Here is a 13,128-nt window from a genome sequence, read left to right on the forward strand (position 1 = left end):
GACTGGTCAAGCTGACACACATCTGCTGTGTGACCTGATTGGGAATAATTTCAGGCCACTTTGAGTGTGCGCTTGCAAGCTTCTTGCCTCAACTGAAATCTATAACAACGGGATGGGAACCATTTACATCCTCTCATCCTGGTCGTCAGGTTCGGAGGAAGAGCAGCGCGGCTTAGTGCTGCAGGATGAACAAGTGGCTCAGCACACTGCCTCCTTGGAGGAAGATGAAGAGGACGAGGAGGAGGACGGGGAAGAGGCCGAGTAGGAGGATGGGGAGTGACGCCTTGTGGAGCCGGTTGTGGCCAATCCAGCAGCAGGCAATCACATTGCTGGCCGTCAGGCAAGTGATGCACTCATCCATGCCAGATTTGCATAAGCCTATGCTTCAACCACAGGTGGCTGGCACATGGAGATGAATATAAGTCCCAAATTCTCAAACCCCAGGCATCATCTGTCCAATAAACGATGGTTTGCGCTCAGTGTCACCACCAACATTCTACATGGAATTCGCCCTGAGTCCTCACTCTTGAGCTTCCATTTCCCAGAACACAGAGGCCACACTTTAGGTGATCTCAGCAGATCATTAAACCTTTTTCCACACTGAACCCATGTGCGTCTGCACACAGACCTCGAGCTCACCTCCTCAGCAATTTGCAGCCAAGCTGCCTTGGTTTGCTGAGGAGGTCTCCTCCTTCCGTTTCCAAGGAAGAGGAGCTCCTGACGCCCTCTAACTCCCTCAACAAGAGCATGGAGGGTGCCTTCATTGAACCTGGGTGCAGCCTTAGTTCCTGCAGCAGCCAGCACCTTTCAGAGAAAAAAGCATTACTATTACTAAGCAAATGATTGGAACAAATCTGGCATCTTTTTAATTTCATAGACAGATAATAAATTGAAATGTAAAAAAATCATAGATATCTTTCTGGAATAATATGATCAGCAATTTCATTCCTTAAATTTTGTTCAGAACAGACACTGTCAATTCCCCTTTCTACATAATACAGCACCAATCCATCCCATTGACAATTTTTCCAAAGGGGACATGGCCCCTTTAAATTTTCATTCAAACAACACATCATCAGACGTGAGAAACTGACAGCCTCCAAGTAATTGCCTGGAGGGACCCGCACATCGGGCGTAATGAGGCCAATCAAACCAAAATAGTAACTGATGGGAGGCGTGTAAGATTTGCAAAATTTCTACATTTCCCCGAAGGTTATTATTAATAAACGGGACCCTGCGTGGACATTTTTAATCAAAAAGGGTACCCAAGATGGCGTCCATGCCTCGTGGCAGAAAGCCTGTGAGATTTTAAAACTGGACTCTGCAACGCAGACAGCTTGTGGATCGAAACCAAAGCTGCCGTTTCTGTGAAGAGAGACTTTGTATTTTGAAACCAGACAGGACTTTGAATTATGTATTCGACCGAATTGGAGACAAATCTAAATTCAGTTAGGCCTATAGTTAAGGCCACCAAGCAGTTTACATATATAATCGGAAACAGGTTAAGAAAGCCATCGAGGCTGGACAGGCCCATCAAGGAACATTCATGACAAAACAAGTCAATTATCAGGCGATTACCGGCCATCTAAAAACAGTTAGAATACATTGCTAACATTATTTAAAATAGCCCGTCAAGATTAAGACAAAGAACTAACCTGATTTGGCGTGCAGATAAGGGTTTTCGAAAAGAGTATAATTGAAGGCCCCGGGTAGCAATCTCGCTCTCTTCTGCTCTTCTCTCTGCTTGGCTCTTCTGCCCCTCACCCTCGAGGCTGTCGCTTTTTCCCCATCCCGTGCTTAACCCCTGGCCTTTGCCCGTGCCTTTCCCCACTCCATCTGGAAATCGCTCAGGCACTGCATCCGGCGGACACAGACAACTCAGGCCAGGCAAGGCGGGACGCGACGAGGGGAGGAGGAAGACCAACTGAGGAAGACCAACTGAGGAAGACGAACTGAGGAGACGAACTGAGGGTAGGCTTCGAATCATCGTGCCTTCAGCCTCAGCCAACCTGCGACTATCTTCACACAAACTCAAACTGTCGGCCGAGGAAGAGGAATCATCCCTGCAAGGTAAAGTACCCAAACAGAGACCTTAACTTTGGGGTACTCAAACCTGGACAACGCCCTTGCAGCGCCTGGAGACCACGTGATGACGGCAGGCTCCAGCGAGCACCAAGAGCGAACCCCGAACCCCACCGCTGTTTTGAGTCCAACAAACCCTTTTGATTGGTGAGCATAAATTCTGGCCCCTCATAGCTTAACCTAGTTAGATATAGGGGGTGGGATAAGGATAAGGGGATTGTTATGATAGTTGTTTTCCCTCGATGTGCCGTGTGTTCCCCATTCCCTGTATAAGTATCGCTATATATGCATTTGCCTGTAATTATATATACTGGTAATTTCTCTTAAGGCTGTATTAACTTTTCCTGTTTAATAAAATCCTGAGTTTTGCTTACATCCAAACCACCTGTCTACTTGAGTCTTTTCTGTATCGCTACCTGTACCTAAGTCTGGTGTCGAGAATCTCAGGGGTGTGGGAGCGATTCAAACCACTCACGGGCAGTCAGAGGCATAACTGACTGGGCCCACGTGCCACCCCCTACAGAATGGCGACCGCTGCAGGACACCAGCAACAGGGTTGCGATACAGTAGACAATGGTTCGGCTGAGCGAACCACGATGGAGGAAAGGATTTCTGATTACGTGTTTAACAAGGTGAATATCACTAAGAAGTGGATCGCCACTCTGTTAAAGGCTGGGCGTCCGGTAGATACAGCAACTAAGTGGACAGAGGGAAAGGAACACAAGAAGTCCTTAGAGAAGGCAGTTTGGCTGATGTGCTTTAAAAAGCAGGTCCAGCTTTTGGACAGGCTCATTGCAACACAGGCAGTCGAGTTAAGGGTGCCAGCCCTGGAGATCCAGGATAAGGCTCTCGCAGGGGAGAAGTTATTAGTAGCTTTGCAGGCTTTGAACCAAGAAGGAGTGCATTTAGTGGGAGAACACAAGGCCCAGTTGGAATACCTACGGCACCAAGTCATCGAGGCCAAGGGAAATGAGTTAAGGTTGTGGGAGAAAAACGCCCGCTTGGCAAGGCAGATTGGGGAACGAGGGGAGGACAGTTCCAACATCACCGGTGGTGCCTAGGGACGACCCGATTGAGAGAGAGGAGACCTCACGGCCACCACCCGTAGCGCCAAGTTTCAGTGAGGTTTGGCAGCAAGGGGAGGTGGAACCGGGGGTGGAACCCGAAGTGGAGCCAGAGGTGGAGGCGGAGGTAGAGCAAACCCCGCACGAGAGGCCGGAGCCGGGACCGATGTGCCTAGCGCGGCATCGGAGGTTCAGCTCACCCGCCAATGGCGACAATGAGGGGCCCCTCCAAAATGAGTTCGTATTACTCTTTAATACCCAACAGCTCAGGGTTATGGTCAACCATATCCCGAAGCTTTCTGCAAAGGGAGACCATCGATCCACTTCAGGGAAATAGTGCAGACCGCCAGCGTCAATGACTGCGATGATGCTGAGAAGGCCAAGATGCTGCTATTCTCCCTGGAGAGTAATCTCCTCCAATCCCTCTCTGACGAGTGTAAAAGGGGGCAGAGCGGGTACGAGCAGCTAAAAGATGCGGTTCTCGAGGCCATGGGGATGGATGAGGGAAGTCCCTTCTCCCGCATGGAGAAGACGATCCAGCTTTCTGGGGAAACCCCGCACGCTCTTGCGGACCGGCTGTGGCCGGTGTACCGGAAGGCTTGCCTGGGGACGCCGGGCCGGGCGTTCCTGAACGGGGATTCCCTGACGCATTGGCTCCATTGCCTGGTGGCGAACAGCCTGCCACAGGTCCAGGCCAAGGCAAAAGCCTGGTTCGATCCCAAAGATTCCCAGACCACAGAACTCACAGTAATTAGGATGCTCACTCTGGCTTACAAAAATGGTAGGGGAGCTGATGCACACCCACCCAAGGGGAAGGTGCATGAGATAAAACCCGGACCGGGTAGGAAAGGGTGGCACCAGGAAGGGAGTAACCCCCCCAACACAAAGACCAATTGTTACGGGTGTGGGAAGGATGCTCACTGGCGGAAGGAGTGCAAAAACCCTTGGAAGGATAACAAGGGAAAGCAACCCACAGCCCCAGCACAAAAGGCGGGAGCAGGGACCCCTTCCGCAGAGGTCGAGTCACATTTGGACGCCATGAGGTCCTTACTGACTGGCCAGGGGAGAGTAGCAGCCGCTACCGGTGCTCTGACCCCCTCAGCCCCATCCAACCCGCAGCCCTGACTAGAGCCAGCGCAGCCTGTTTATCTGTGTTCGCTCCGATATGATGAGTGGAAAAGAACCCTTTTGGAGATGGAGGTGGAAAAGGTGATGAGGACCTACCTGTTAGACACGGGGGCATCATGTACTGTGGTCTACTCAGCTAACCCCATTGCCTCACCTCTCTCCAGCGGGGTCCCATACAGTTTATCGGGGTTCTTAGGTAGGGAACAGGCCGGCTCGTTTTCAATCCCGCTCGCCATTCAGATAGGACCGCTCCACTCCAAGTGGACGTGTGTCCTGATGAAATGGGACATGGAGGGTGGAAGAGGGGTCCTGGGGGCCGACTTTATCGTAGGTCACGGGATCCTAGTGGATTTGAGGAATCACTGCCTTTGGGAGGCAGGTAGAGTAAAGAACGGTGAAGTCATAGTAATCCTGGGAAAGGAAGGGAAGGGGACCCTCTGCACCATGAAGCCCAAAGAGGATTATAACCTCGGGCTCATGGTCAGCAACACCCCACCAGAGTTCCAGGCATTTGTGCAGGCCCACCTGGCCACATTTGCCACTCACAAACACGACTGCGGGAGGGTCACAGGGTTTGAGGTCAGTGTAGACGGGGACCCCATGGCCCGACCACAGAAACAGTATAACTTCCCCAGGGAAGCAAAGCCGGACATGGAAGCAGCCATGTCCTCGTTAGTGCAGCAGGGAGTTCTGAGACCGATAGCTACCCACGTGAATTCTCCGTTATGGCCAGTCAGAAAGCCGGACAATTCCTGGAGGGCCACGGTGGACTATCGGGTGCTCAATAGTAACATCCCAGCCTGTACACCCACAGTAGCAGCAGTTGCCGACCTCATCGGGAGTATTCCAGCATCCGCGACCACTTTCACGGTGCTGGATATTTCAAATGGGTTTGGGTCCATCCCTGTAAGGAGGGAGGATCAGTACAAGTTTGCCTTTACGTTTAAAGGGCAACAGTACACATGGAACTGTTTGCCACAGGGCTTCCACAACAGCCCCAGCATTTTCCATCAGTGCATGGCCGACAGTTTGAAGGATTTTAGCCAGCCCAGACAGTTGGTTCAATATGTGGATGACCTGCTCCTGTTCACTGATTCGAAAGAGGAGCGTGGCCCACTATTGGTCGAACTGCTGGAGCTGTTAGGACAGAAGGGTTTCAACGTAAATCCCAGGAAAGCACAGATCGGCCAGCAGGAGGTGAAATTCCTCGGTCTGACCGTGCGCGCTGGAGAAAGGGCCATAGATAAGGCTAGGAGGGAGGCGGTACAAGAACTATCGGTCCCCAACACAGTAACGGGTGTGAGGTCGGTCCTAGGGCTAATTGGGTACTGTAGAGACTTCATCGAGGACTATGCAGCCACCGCAGCCCCTCTGCTCCGACTCCTACACAAGGGAGTGGAGTGGTTTTGGGATGAGGGTTGCCAGGCAGCATTTGTCAGGCTCAAGAAGGACTTGCAGACCGTGCCAGCTTTAGGGGCCATAGATGGGGGGAAAGAGTTTTTCCTGGAGGTAGCAGCCAGCAGGGACAGCCTCAGTGCTGTGCTGCTCCAAGAGCGGCACGGCCGGCTGCGGCCGGTGGTCTACTCCTCCAGGATACTCACAGATGTGGAAACGAGCTACTCCAACTGTGTGCGGCACCTTTTGGCCACACATTGGGCTGTGAAAAGATCATTGATCTTCACAGGCACCTCTCCCATCACCCTCCTCACCCATCACACACCCACCCAGATGCTTCTGGACGGGAGGATCAAGGATGGGACAGTGAGCAGTGCCCGCATTGCCCGCTGGGCCTTGCTCCTCTCACAGATGGATCTGAGGGTGAAGGGTCTCTGTGAGCCAAAGCTCACAGCCAACATGGTATATCCTGGAACAGCCCATCGGTGTTCCATTGAAGGGGTTTGGGAAGTAAACATAGGTTTACGGGCCAGGATACATCCCACAGGCCGCGAAATCTGTGTAGACGGTTCCAGCACGGTATCTGCTGGCGAGCGTCTCATGGGGTGTGGAGTTTACGACCCAGTGGCAAACATTGCCCTGGCGATTAAGCTCCCCAGCACCATGAGCGCCCAGCAGGCTGAACTGTCCGCGGTGGTGTACGTTGTTGCAAACCCCGAAATCTTCCCCACCCCCTACACGATTTGCTCGGACAGCATGTTTACATGCAATTCGTGTACGGAGTACCTGGCCATCTGGTCCCGCCGCGGATATACATCCGCTGACGGGAGACCCCTCACAGTAAAACCCCTGCTGGAAAAGATCCTGGCAGCAGTGGGGGAGGAAGGGGAGGTTTTCATCCACAAGGTGAAAGCCCATTCCTCTGCAGAACCCCGCGGCCAAGGCAACCAGCAGGCTGACTTGCTCGCCAAGGAGGGTGCCCACGCAGGCACTTTCTGGGACCCATTTGGGTCCAGACCCATGGCGTCGGTCAGAGGTAGGGACGGTACCCAAGGAAGTGTAGGGGTAGCATTAGCTCCAGACTTTAAGACAGTCCAAGCCCAAGACCCCGTCCTCAAAGCAGTCCTCAGCGCTGTAGATGAGGGAAAGGGTGTTGAAGGTCTGTACGGCACAGCGACCCTCTCCGTTAAAGAGGACATGCTGTTCCGGGGGGAACAGTGGGTTGTGCCGCAGCAGCACTGGAGGGAATTCCTTCAACTGGCTCATGAGGGTCCAGGAGCGGGACACCCCGGACCTGAGGCCACCTGGCAACGGGTGGAACAGGCGGGACGGTGGCCGGGACTCAGGGATGATGTCCGCGATTTCTGCGCAGGCTGTCTTGTGTGCGCTGCGAACAACCCTGACCCCCACAAAAGGAAGGTCCCTATGGGACATTTCAGGAGGGTAGAGAGACCATGGCAGTCGATACAAGTCGACAACATCGGGCCCCTGCCCACCGTCCAGGGAGGCTATAAGTACTGCCTAGTCCTGGTGGATGTGTTTACCAAGTGGGTAGAGGCCTTTCCCTGCAGAACTGCCACAGCTCTGGGTACTGCCAGGATCCTGGTCCGGGAAGTGTTCTCGCGGTGGAGACTACCACAGTATGTGGAGCCCGACCAAGGGAGTCACTTCACCGGACAGGTGATGCAGAACACCCTGATGCTGCTAGGCATTGAGGGGAAATGACACGTAGCCCACAACCCCCAGTCATCGGGGATTTTAGAACGCATGAATCGGACCCTGAAAGAAAGGTTAAGAAAGGAAACGGTGGACTCGCCCCGTAAATGGGCCGAGGTCCTACCATTGGTTTTGATGGGGATTCGGGCCAGCCAGTCTAAAAGCACGGGGTATTCCCCGTATGAGCTAATGACTGGCAGGGTTATGCGGACCCCACCCATGTACTAGCCCCGTTGCTCACGGAGGGTCAGCTCAGGGAGGTAAACCGGGAGAGGTTTACCCGAAACCTCTTTGAGCACCTGAAGCAGGTCCATGAGCAGGCAGCTGGGAACATGGGAAGGCAGCATCGGAGTAACCGATTGCTGCTCGAACCGAGAAAGCACCACGAGTGGAAGATAGAAGATCAGGTTATGGTGAGGAATTATGCCCGAGTAGGTAGTTTGGAGCCATTGTACATGGGGCTCTACAGTATTGTAGATAAAGCTAGCCCCATGGTATACGCCGTGAAGATGCTGCGGCGTACAAAATGGTTCCATATCAACCAGTGTAAGCTGTTTACACCGGAAAGCGGAAAGCAGCTAGATGGGGAAAGGTCCGGGGATAAAGATCCTCAGCCTGCAGCAGGAGCGAGTTCACAGACTGCACAGGCAGGCGCTGTGGCTTGCTTGAAGGGAGGGGCCATCCCGCCCATCGATTGGGACACTCCCCCACTCTTCTGGGATCCAAACGAGGGGGAGGGACCTGAGGGCGAAAACCTTGCCCCTAACCCAGGTGTAAAGAGGGAGGGACCAGAGGGCGAAAACCCCGCCCCGGACCCAGCCGTGGGATCTGGGGGCAGAGACTGTCAGCTCGCAGCAGCAGGCTGCAAAAAGTTACCTGCCCCCAGCCCAGGTTCGGGAGGGGTCAAGCCTGGGGGAGCAGCGGTTCAGGCTAAAGGCCCATCGGCAAGAAAGGCCCACCTGTCAAAGCCCCTAGAAGGTCCCCACGGACGCCCCAGCTGAGAAAGCCATGGTCACCAGCCCTCCAGTTACCAAGGGCCGCCCCTCGAGTCAGGGAGAGGTCCAAGGACACAGGTCCTCAGCCAGCAGCCACGGGCTGTGAGGGACCAACAGCGAAGGACGGTGCGGTCACGCCAGGGGTAGAGGCGAGCCGCAGTCTGACCAGGGATTAGCCTGGCCGCCCAGAGACGGGCGACAGATGTATATAGTTTTAGTTTAAGTTGAGTTTTAAGTAAAGTGTAATTATTTAGCTTAAGTTTGGGTGTTTTAGTTTAAGTTAAATAAGGTGATGGGTAGTTTTAAGTTAAGTAATCTGTTAAGAGTGTATCTGTGGGTCGAGGTCGCGGGACCCGACCATGCTTCACCAAGCCAGAGAATCTCTTGGTGACCTGGCTGCATGTTCTTTTGCATCTTTTTGCAGAAAGACTTTCGGGATGGAAGGGATTGTGATCCTATTCGCCCTGATTGGGATGAGAGCAGGAAGACAGGGTGATGTCCAAGACTCCCACATCTACGGGTGTTCGGGAGACAGAGCGCCCCTGGCGATCGATGGGAGCGGTGAACGAGATGCGGAGGAAACCGCCATTTACGTCCACGAGGGCAGGTGGCCAGGATGGTTGAGGTCCAATTCGTCTCAGTACTCCAGCCAAACCGGATTCACGTACGGGGAGACCTCCCTCCGGTGCCCCAGGGTACGAGTCGTTACCACAAGGGTCAACGTCACTGTTGGAAAGCGAATATGTTTGACATGTAAAGGACACATTCCACTGGATAGGTGGTGGTGGCTTAGAAAGTTGAGCAAGGACATGAGGAACCCCGAAGTCGTGTGGGAACGGTTTGGAAACAATACCCATCGGAGAATTACCGGGACTCATGGAGGACTAAGTGTTTGTTGGGACAAGTGGTGGGAACCGGATCAAGGGATTTATATCTGTATATGGGGGTCAGAGACGGTCTGCCCCGCAGGCATATCCATTATTTTCCACCAGCAGTGGCACGACACCGGGAAGGGGATAAGGTGGGATGCCAGCCGGAAGGTGTGTGCGGTCCCATACTCCCAGATCCCAGTCAATGCCACTGAGCTGGTAACCCGACCCCGTAAGCCCCTGCCCAGGGCGCAGGCAGCGAGGTTATCCAGGCAAGGCTGCCCCACCGCCACCAAGGGACCAGGGAATGGGTTGGTACTAGTCCTCACCGATCAGATGCTGTACCAGGGGGTACATTACGCAGTAGCCTCCGTGATTTTAAATCTCACTGAGGTACATTTACCGGAGTGGTGCTCCAAACAAACAGAGCAGCTTTACCAGGCCCTATTAAAGGACATGTTCAAAAGGTTTTACGAGTTCGATTTTGCCCACGTGGACAAGACCGAACTGTACACCACACACCGAGAATTTTTGGGTAATGCAGGGGGACAAAGAAGGGGAGTATGGAATGATGTTTTTACTGCGTTTAATACTGGGTCCTCTGTCATCAACAGCTTGGATGACATAGAGCTGCAGACCCAGATAAACGGTTTAAAAACACAGTTAAAAATGATATCACTGGATGAGAACGAGGTAGTGGGCTTGGAGTTGCATGAGGACCAGGCCATGACGGTCCATTTTAAGGAGATCATAGCCGAGTTGGAAAAGCATGCAAAGATGGTAAATGCTCTCATAAGGGAGGACAGAAATGCTTCTGAACAGGCTGCGCAGAATGAGGTGTGCGTGTTATATGGGGCGTGGTTACTGGGCAAGGGCCGCAGTTATCGGGAGGATTTAAAACAGGGTTTGGTCCCCTCCTGGATTAGCAACAAGCACCTCGCAGCCCTCCACCCATTTGAGAATGCATTGAGCCCGTGCCAACTCCGGCGAGCCTCCGAAGCCTACACAGTCCCCGTGGATTGTGGACGGTCCAACCACAGTAATGGTTAGGATGCCGGTCATGGGTAGGACGGCCCGACCCGCACCGGTATACAGGGTTGAGAACATTGGAGTCATTCAAGGGGGTGCACACATTCGTTTCACAGCGGTCCCACCTTACATCATAAAGTGGGAGCACGCTATGACAGGTACTGACCTCTCAGGGTGCCGGAGCCGGGGAGCACACATAATCCTGTGTCCCCAGCACTTGACTGCCTATTCAAAATGGCAGTGTGGGTTCAGAACTGCTGGCGCAAAGCCTATAAATTGCACCATGGAGGCAATGGCACAAGGCCATGTTCCCCTGCAGGTAGCATATATAGGAGGTGGGACATATTGTGTCACCACCGGCGCGTCCCACTACCAGCATGGACAGCATAGCTGGTGTCTGGTTAGTGGCAGCAGTTTCTGTTTTAAACCCGAGGCCGAAGTTCAAGTGGCCCAGGAGCGAATTGTCCCCATTCCTGAACCCTCCACTGTTCACCTCAGTGTGAAGGAGAATTTTACGAATTTGCAGAAGTACGTAGCGCACTTTGGCTACGAGGTTCCCCCTCTCCCTGAAAACCTTGCCAAAATAATCAAAGCCGTTATAGTTTCGCAGAAACATTTTTACACTCTCGAACAGAAAACAGTAGAGATAGGGACTAAGATATTGGATATTGTGACTCCACCCTGGTGGAACATTTTCAATAATATAGAGGTCCCTTCATGGATCAGACTGGCTTCCCACATTCTCGTGGTTTGTCAGTTAGGGATAGTGTTGTATTTAGTTTGTATTCAGTGTAAGGGAAAAGGTCGGTGGTCGGAATTCTGAAACCAGAGGATTTGGAAGGAATACTATGTAAAGTTGGAGGGAGATACGCCGGTTTAAGTCTTTTCCCCTGTATTTTGATTAAAGATTTTTGTTTCTTTGTGTTTGTTATTTGTAATAAAGGTTTTTCTTTTTTTTTGCGATGCGGTTTAATAAAGATATGTGTACCAAGTGGTGCAGGGGTGTTGGACCCCCTCCATGCTTGGATGTGTGTGTAAAGTCTGTAATTTTACTCTCTGTATGCTGATGTACACTACATTTTCGTGGAATGGGAAGTGCATGTGTCGTGGGTATATTAGATAGGTAATTACAGGGGAAGGTTGACTATGGAGGGTCAGAAAAATTATGCTCACCTTAAAAGTATGATACTTCAAGGAAGTTTAAGTATCACGGGGGGAGTGTAAGATTTGCAAAATTTCTACATTTCCCTGAAGGTTATTATTAATAAACGGGACCCTGCGTGGACATTTTAAATCAAAAAAGGTACCCAAGATGGCGTCTGTGCCTCGTGGCAAAAAGCCTGTGAGATTTTAAAACTGGACTCTGCAACGCAGACAGCTTGTGGATCGAAACCAAAGCTGCCGTTTCTGTGAAGAGAGACTTTGTATTTTGAAACCAGACAGGACTTTGAATTATGTATTAGACCGAATTGGAGACAAATCTAAATTCAGTTAGGCCTATAGTTAAGGCCATCAAGCAGCTTACATATATAATCGGAAACAGATTAAGAAAGCCATCGAGGCTGGACAGGCCCGTCAAGGAACATTCATGACAAAACAAGTCAATTATCGGGCTGGAAGATGCGATTACCGGCCATCTAAAAACAGTTAGTATAGATTGCTACCATTATTTAAAATAGCCCGTCAAGATTAAGACAAAGAACTAACCTGATTTGGCGTGCAGATAAGGGTTTTCGAAAAGAGTATAATTGAAGGTCCCGGGTAGCAATCTCGCTCTCTTCTGCTCTTCTCTCTGCTCTCTGCTAGGCTCTTCTGCCCCTCGCCCTCATGGTTGTCGCTCTTTCCCCATCCCGCGCTTACCCCCTGGCCTTTGCCCATGCCTTTCCCCACTCCATCTGGAAATCGCCCTGGCACTGCATCAGGCGGACATGGACAATTCAGGCCAGGCGAGGCGGGACGCAACGAGGGGAGGAGGAAGACCAACTGAGGAAGACCAACTGAGGAAGACCAACTGAGGAAGACGAACTGAGGGTAGGCTTCGAATCATCGGGCCTTCAGCCTCAGCCAACCTGCGACTCTCTTCACACAAACTCAAACTGTCGGCCAAGGAAGAGGAATCATCCCTGCAAGGTAAAGTACCCAAACAGAGACTTTAACTTTGGGGTACTCGAACCTGGACAATGCCCTTTCAGCGCCTGGAGACCACGTGACGACGGCAGGCTCCAGAGAGCACCAAGAGCAAACCCCGAACCCCACCGCTGTTTTGAGTCCAACAAACCCTTTTGATTGGTGAGCATAAATTCTGGCCCCTCATAGCTTAACCTAGTTAGGTATAGGGGGTGGGATAAGGATAAGGGGATTGTTAAGATAATTGTTTTCCTTCGATGTGCTATGTGTTCCCCATTCCCTGTATAAGCATAGTTATTTGTATTTGCTGTAATTATATATACTGGTAATTTCTCTTAAGACTATATTAACTTTTCCTGTTTAATAAAATCCTGAGTTTTGCTTACATCCAAACCACCTGTCTACTCAAGTATTTTCTGCATCACTACCTGTATCTAAGTCCGGTGTCGAGAATCTCAGGGGCGTGGGAGCGATTCGAACCGCTCACGGGCAGTCAGAGGCATAACTGACTGGGCTCATGTGCCACCCCCTACAGGCGGCTGACGGGAGCGAGTCGGAAAGCCGGCGAGCAGCGGGCCCGCACTCAGCCCGCCTCCATTAATAGAATTGAGTCCCATAATTTTTCATTTTTTAAATTTGTTCTCGGGGACGTGGGTGCTGCTGTCAAGCTTGTACAATTACGCATTCCTGGGAGCCCTGAGGATGTGATGGTCAGATTTTTGC

This window comes from Somniosus microcephalus, chromosome 1, assembly GCF_052327205.1.
Source record: "Somniosus microcephalus isolate GS21.2 chromosome 1, FLI_Smic_1.0, whole genome shotgun sequence".
NCBI lineage: Eukaryota > Metazoa > Chordata > Chondrichthyes > Squaliformes > Somniosidae > Somniosus > Somniosus microcephalus.